This window comes from Punica granatum, chromosome 2, assembly GCF_007655135.1.
Source record: "Punica granatum isolate Tunisia-2019 chromosome 2, ASM765513v2, whole genome shotgun sequence".
Lineage (NCBI taxonomy): Eukaryota > Viridiplantae > Streptophyta > Magnoliopsida > Myrtales > Lythraceae > Punica > Punica granatum.
The window spans coordinates 28652075-28660409 of record NC_045128.1 but is presented as its reverse complement, the minus strand read 5'-3'; the positions used below and the strand labels follow the sequence as shown (position 1 = coordinate 28660409).

Here is an 8335-nt window from a genome sequence, read left to right as displayed (position 1 = left end):
CGACTGTGATTGTTACAGGTCAGATCAGCAAATTTATGTACCTCAATGACAGTAGCCTATTGTCGGGAAATTAAATCCGAAGACAGACCCTCCTCGAGAAACATATACATCTTCCATAAATCTTTTTCATTCTGCAAAAACTTGCTTTATGTTGCAAATGTTTCACGCGGACACAGCAGGGGGTACTTCTACAATCATGCCAAACTTTCTATGGCTAAAACAGGACAGGCAATTCCATGCTGCTAAGTCATATGCGTGTCACGACCCGAAATTTCAATAGAGTTTCCCCTATATTTTTTCGATATCCATTACCACATAAACTATTCATATATAAGCATGCTTTCCATAAACTTCCAAATATATGTAACCAATCCAACAAGTTCTAATATCTATATACATCTCAAGAGAGTACTCTTATCTCTAACATTTGTAAACCAACTAAACAAAAGTTTCAAGTCCTAACATATTTATAGTATTCTACATGAACTTACTACTTATACTACGAGTGTGTCTAACTACAAAATCCTTCATGGTGATCCCCGATGTCCAAAAAGATTCTCCTGTGCTGCTAGTCTAGCTCCTAGCTCATCTGAAAAATATATTCAAGGGGTGAACTACATTTCAGTGAGTGTTAAATTCCACAATAAAATGAGAAATTAAACTTGTTTATGCATTCACATTAACAATTACAGTCATACCACTTACTTCAAAATTACTAGTGATATATGTATACCTACTTTCCAGCCTTGAACCTTTCTCTTACCAACCAATTCAATATTACATAACACAAATCATTCTTAAGTAACAAATAATAGCCATAGGGTCGTAATCCTCGCGACAGAGTTTCGACGGTACCGTGACCCCGCACTCATATCCACAAATTCCTCATTTTATTTTACATAAATGGGGGCTGCCCATTATCCTCCGACTATAGGAGTCTACACATCAATTTTATATTCCGTCGGATCAGTGATCTAGGCGTTCCCTTTTGTATACTGCCGGATCCGCGATCTAGGCATCCTATTTATATACCGCCGAATCAGCGGTCCCATGGCTATAATAGTAATACCACCACATCGCAATTAAACAAATTCATTTACAATAATTCCTCAAAATCCTCATACTATCTTCATTCAAATAAGCATTGATATAATTAATTTAAGATTTAGTTTCAGTCTATAGTGGAATAAAAATATCCACAAAGACTTTCAAAATGATAACTCAACGAGTGGAGCCTTCCGGGTGTATAGTCTCGGTCTCCTCGGCTCCTATAAATTATAAACATAGTTATAAAATCAAGTATAACTATGTCTATATGCTTATATATTTCCAAATTAATCTATCCATGGATTTCTCATGATGAATTTTAACTTAATGAAGATCATTCACATCAAATTCACAAATACTAGTTACAACAAGATTTCAGGTGACGGAGCAATTCTTTGCAAATTTTCCGCCATAACCAATTCCAAACAAAACAACACAAGTATGGAGTAACCCCACTCTCATTATAAACGAAATCTCAAATCAGTTATTTTACATGATCTAATAGGAAATAAAACCAACATCAATAACTGTGAGCATCTGATAAGCTTGCCTAATGGCTTTACGAACCCATCTCATGCCTTAAGCAAGTTTATATCTTACAATTCACCCAAAAGATAATTGAAGTGGTTCGATAAAAAATAAATCGAATATAGGCTACTCAAACAGTAACAATAAATCTAAAACTTAAACACTAGAAAAGTCAGCTTCCGTTAATTCCATCTCACAATTAAACCAATCACATAAGGGCAGCGACTTCAATGGAAAACTAATTCTCATTACAGCAACTAAATCATCAAGAACAAAGTAATCATTAAGTATATTTTAGCACCATCAATTTGTCCTAGCTTAGTTTGCTAAACATTTCATTGTGCTAGTCTAAGCTATTCCATGAATTTCGCTAATTTAGTCATCCAACTAACCCGTTGCTTCTTATTCCATAGCAAAAGACATAATCAAATAAATAGAGCTCAATCAAGAAGAATTGATAACATACCTAACAATTGCAATATAAACTCATCCCCTCAAATGGCTTCCTACTTCCAGCCCGCTACACTCTCCACCGGCCCTGTTCTATTCACCCCTCTTCATCAAGTCTCGTTCTCTTCTGCCCCCCTCATCTGTGAGCTCATCTCAAGCTCTCGAACTCTCTGTCGTTCCACTCTCGATCCTCTCTCTATTGTTCTCTCTCTCTCCCCTCCTCCTCCTCTTGAGCCGTTTCGTTCTCCTCTCTCTAGTGCTCTGTTCTCTTTTTCAGACAACAAGCAAAAACGAAAAATAAAAAAAGAGAAGAAAGGAGTGGATAAGGACAGCTGTGGCGGTGGAAAGGTTGACTGGGGGGGAATTAATAAGCCATACTTGATAAATGGTTACATAGCTGGGCCGATGGTCCAAATTAACAAAAAGGCCATACATATATATACAGTCACACACACATATATGCACGTTAATTTCGTATAATGTAGATGAAGGTGTATAAGATGCATGATGTTCACAATGCGATTGTCAAGATCCTAGCAAACTTAAGGCAGCTTCCTAACACCCTACCTAATCACTTGTTGTCCTATTAATTATTGTCATAGTTGTTTTTTTATTCATTTAATTTTATTGAATAATGCCTTGTCCATTTTATTTTTTGGGCCATGTGCCTTCTCAAATTAAATATGCTGAATTGCTGCCTTAGCTTGCATATATTAAGAGTCATATATTGGCAGGCAGACATCTAATCCTAGGCATGCTATAGCAGCTTGAGAGGCAAAGGGAAATAAGAAGCTAATGGCTTCAGTTATACTTGTTGGGCTTGATCTGCGTGTTCTTTTGGCAGTCGCACTTATCTTGGTTTTGGTAAGCAGGCGTATCTTAAAGAAATGACGAACAGAACAAGATTCATAGTAAGGATGCGAATCCATGTATGTATATGTATATCTGGTCAATCTTATGCTGCATACACTGTGATTCTTGCTATCTTTCTGCTTGTCATCTGTCACCGTTTGGTTGTCGAGACTGGAGATTAATTCTTACATTTTCAAATATCAGAATTTGTTTGATTCTTCAAAAAATGCCCCGATCCATAACCAAACTTGTTAGCATCACCTATGTGGCTTGTTCCAGGCACCTGGCCGCACACGAGGTCGTGGGTTCAACCCACAAGCCATGAGAGATCTGGCTGTGTCCTGGGGGTCAAGCTGGCTAGGTCCCAGCTACTTGGACCCTAGAGGAAATTGCCGTAGAGGTAACTCCCTCCCATTGGCCCCGTCTGTGGTCACATATAGGTCAGTAGGGTGTTCAAGCAGCAGACTAGTTAGCCGGATATAGGTATGACCGCTCCTGTGGAATCTTCCATGAACAAGGTGGGAGGGATGTGAGCCACCTTCACCCAGATCCGATCAGGGTCGATGTATGGGGGGTTAGAGGCGGCTCGTCTCTAGCCACCTCAACTTAAGCCTTGATAATAATTTCTCCGTCGAAAGCAATTGAATCGCTATAATATTTGGTGCAAGGTGTAAGGCCTTTAAAAAGTCCTAATTGGATATAAATCGATGTATGTTTCAGCACACTTGCATTATTCTATTAGCCAGTAAAATATAAATTAATACAAGTAACAAAATTTGACTGCCAATGAATATATCATGCATGTGTTAGGTACTTCGATGTGTTACTAAACCAAATTCTATATCTATATTATTTTTATATTATGATATAATATAAAGTGGAGTTAAGTGGGCCTTGCCTGATAGTTTTAGAATGCTCGATCATTATTGAATGAAACTTTCTTGATTTTTTGAGTTTTTTTAAAACAATTTCTTTTGAAAATTTTGAAAATTTTAAAATATTTTGATATAGATTTGTAGGACCGATTATTATTTTCTCGAACTTTTGAGCTCTTTGAAAAGGAGTTTTCAATTTTTAATTTTTATTAAATATTTTAAAACAATTTAAATATAAATGTGTGGGACAAGTTATTATTTTCTTAATTTTTGAGTTTTTTTTTCTAGAAAAGGAACTTTTAAATTAAATTTAAGTTTTTTAAAACATATTGATAAGGGAGGATTTGTCCATGAAATTAGTACAATTTAGATTTTGTTTTATGTTGTTTTCATGGTATCTGATGCTTGGATGACGGTTTCTAGGAAAATTTGTATAAAAGAGTTGGAGGCAATTTGATGCATGTTCGGGATGAATTGGAGACCATTGAAGTATCAAGATGGAATTTACAAGGATACAATGATTTCTGGTTAATGGTGCACCACATGCACAACCGATCCGAGAGGGAGCTTAGAATCAATCCCCGATTTATTTGCAAATCCAAGGATTCCCTTTTAGGAAATCTTTAAAGATATGTTCATTATTGTTTCCTATATTTGAGAGAGATACATAAACCTACGGATCATTTAGGTTTAGGTTTTTTTGAAGTTTTTGGAGAGGAGAAACTGGGAAAGGAGGCAGGCGGCTGCGGAGTGTTCTTCCAACGATCATCAGTTTTCATGGATTCCTACATAGCCATGTGTGGCTAATTCGTTTCGGTTGACTTGAAAACGAAAACCTCACGGTTTGGTTGTGAGGAGCATGTTTTAATATTTTGATTTCAGCACTTATTTATTCTTGAATGTTATCGTTACAAGTATTCTCTCACGGTCGTGAATAGGATATTTGTAAGTTAGCTTATCGACAACTACTACAGTGTTTGTAGAAATGGATTCGAAACAAGACTAATTAGGAACGAATGGTAGTTGTTGCCCTAATTGGTTCGAGAATGATGGGACGAGTCAATTAATTGACGAATCGATTAATCGCTCGGATTAAGGCATCCTTGTGCTTAAAGCCGTTGCTTAGTTAATTACGGAATCGGTTGATACCTTGTTAACTACTTGATGAACTTACTAGTTAGACGATGTTTTGACTAGTTAGAATTTAAATACTAGTTGATTCCTTGCAGTCGCGGGAACTTGACTCTTAGCTATTGAAATTTACATTCTGATGCTTCTATGATCAATCAAACGCTAGGTGGTTTTCGAACTCAAGTCATACGTCTCCCGGTTATTGATTACTCACTCTCCCTTGCACTTTTAAATTGTTTTTGCTGCAATTTAATTTCTTGATTATCAAAATTTCCCTTTCGTTACCTTTGCTAGCTCATTGGTTTAAAGAATCCCTTAACCTCCTTTGGGATTTCGACTCGGCTCTCACCATTTTCTTACTACAAGTTTTGGGGAAACCGATTTTATTTTGGGGGTTTCGACGGGCCTTGCCCACATATCAATACAGATTCATGGGGGCGGTCATTATTTTTTTTTATTTTGGGCTTTTCTCTAGGAAACAAATTTTAATGTTTATAACACATAGATATAGATTTGTGGCACCAGTAATTATTTTCCTATTCTTTTCAAAATAAAATTTTTAATGTAAACGACCTTAGAATGGCGGATTGCTTAATTTTTTTTAAAAAAATTTGAGCTTTTTTTTATAAATATTTTTATATTTCTTAGCTTGTATATAATTTGTGGGACCGATCGTTATTTTCTCTACTTTTTGAGCTTTCCTAAAAAAGAACATTTAAAATTTTAATTTAAAAAAATATATAAATTAGATTTGTCGATGATTATTACTGTATTAGTTTTTTAAGTTTCTCTAGAAAACAAAATTTCTAATTTTTAATTTTTTTAATTCTTTGAATCATATAAATATAGATTCGTGGGACAACCTTTATTTTTTGAGTTTTTTAAGGAAAAAAATTCTTTTGACTTTGCAAAACATATAGATATAGATTTATTGGAGGCGATCTCTAGTTTCTTGGTTTCTTGAACTTTTTAAAGTAAAAATATTTTAAAAAAAGATCCAAGTAAAACAAATGAGGTAAGGTCATATTTAATTTTTAAAAAATAAATTATATCACATTCTTATAAATATATGATGCTTTCCAAAAAGCAAATCATGCCATATTTTATATATATAGATAGATGTGATGTGTTATTTTTATTATATTTGGTATGATGTTACAATTAGTGAAAATACCAAAAATAAACTGTGATTGATCCAGATTTAAAAAATATTGGTACCTTTAGATGCGCCTTCTTTCAATTTTTTGCGCACATGGAAGTTTATTTTAATATGTCTACCATTAGCTGTGAAATAATTTTTTCAACTTTTTACTTTTTTTCACACATAAACTTTGTAGAATTTTTGGATTCTCTAATTTTATGTTGGATCATGCTCTATCAAGTGAACTGCATTGGTTCCAAGACTAGTACAATATAAAACGGAGCTGAAGTACGCCCGACCTTAGAATACTTGGTTGCCGAATAGATTTTTCTCAATTTTTGAGATATTTTACACAAAATTTTAATTTTAAAAATATATAAATAAATTTGTGCATCGGTCATTGTTTTCTCGATTTTTTTCAGCTTTCCTTAAAAAAGAATGTTTTATTTTTATATTTTAAATGCTTTAAAACACTATAATAAATTTGCGAGACCATTTGTTCTTTTCTAGATGTTTTTTGGCTTTTCTAAAAAACGAAAATTTTAATTTTTAAAGCATATAAATATACGCTAAAAACCAGACGGCCACTGCCTTTTAGTTTGAATGTCACTCATGGAATCACTCGTATAAATTGGGGCGGACATGATTTTGTTGTGATGTTTCATTTCGTTCCGTTCCATTTCTGTTCCTTGTACCAGCATGGAGAACTAACTCAAAGTGGGAGAAGGCAGTCGCATAATGAGTTTCTAAGACCAATGCAAATTGTAGATGCATGGTGACGGAACATACATGCAAAAAACCTGTCACAGAACCGTTAATTCATACATGCAAAAAACCTGTCACAGAACCGTTAATTCAACAGAATACCGAAACTACGACTTTCAATCCCTATTGATTTTTCAAATTTCTAGAAAATTGGCATTCAACTTGAATTGTATCCGAGAATGGGCAAAGAGTACGGTAGCTCCAAACTTTATTGAATGATAAAAAAGACAACTGTTAAATCCTAGGGTTTTACATTGCTTAAATATGATTTAAAACGCCTAAATTACACGAAAGACATAAACTTTTCCTAAAATTGCAAAAACGCTTAAATAACATAAAAATGTATGTTTGAGGCCATAAACGATGGAATTCGGTCTAAATCTCGTCTTTTCACGGCAAAGGCCGTGAGTTGTGCTCCAAAGGCCGTTTCCTTCGAAACATAGTTGTCAGAATATGTTTTTTCTCGAGGTACCAATTTGCCACGTATTCTGCTGCATCATATGGAATTGCTGAAAATCAAAATACCATAAGCAAGAGGTGTAGCACGTAAGCGTAGACGTAATTGTTCATTTTATTGCCAAGTATCTTTGTGCTTGTATCTGTGTGCTTTTCTTGGTGTGTTGCACCAGTGTGGTTCATTTTTAGTAAAATCAGTGTCCCTGAAGGCTTTCGGAAGTATTTGTGATCTGACTATGCATTTGCCAATGTTTTCAGGTGAAGAACCTCCGGAATCATTGTTCATGAAAGAATTACGGAGGAGAGGCATGACTCCTACTTCAATCCTTGAAGAAAGTAAGAGGATAAATGAGGTTTCAAATGATGGGTTCCAAGGAGAGAGGGATTTCTCGAGAAGCAATGCAGCGTCTACAGACCCTGGAACCAATTTAACCAATCAAAGGGAGCAGTCCATGGCATTCATCGGTGAGGGTCTCGAGGTTCACAAAATCTTCGTCTCTTAATCAACCGTTACAGCGATTAGGGCTATCCAATTTCATGCAAACAGTCGTCAAGGAATATTTTCTTGAGTTTTACCAAAAACTACAATCTGTTCAGTATCTTCTTCTTTTGTCATTGAAGAACCTCCCATGAATATGTCACATTTGTGATGCACCCTTTGTACTCAACGGCTGCACTTTCGTTTTATCTCTTTTCGGGGCCCAATTCCTCGGGCTAAACTATTGCTGACCATAGGGAGCACATTCTTTCTGGGATTTGGCTCATTGATTCTTCTAACCGGGGCATTTTTTTCTGTTCTGTACCTTGTAAGCAACCTTTCTCAATTACTTTTCCGATTCTTTATCTATAAAGTTTGCTTCATTTCATGGCATTGGGAGTAAATGATTATGATAGAGTACCTTTCATATTTAAAATTAACCTACAAGCTGTATGATCATATGCTAGCGTCCCAAAGAAGCCATACCCTTAGGAAGGAACATTCTCTAATGACCTTAATTTGCATCGCTCAAATGTGGCATGCCTTTTCTATCTATCGAGGAAGGGTTAGACTATAATTTTGTTCAGTTGTGGATAGAGTTGAACAAGGTAA

General features: G+C 35.3%; 1 long non-coding RNA gene across 1 annotated transcript; it reads right to left on the bottom strand.

The window, feature by feature from the left end:
- Positions 1 to 323: 323 nt before the first annotated feature.
- LOC116195228 lies at positions 324 to 2334 on the bottom strand. The gene is made up of 2 exons (XR_004154600.1): positions 2042 to 2334; positions 324 to 589 (listed from the first exon to the last, which is right to left on the bottom strand). It is a non-coding gene; the product is annotated as an uncharacterized LOC116195228 (long non-coding RNA).
- Positions 2335 to 8335: the final 6001 nt, after the last annotated feature.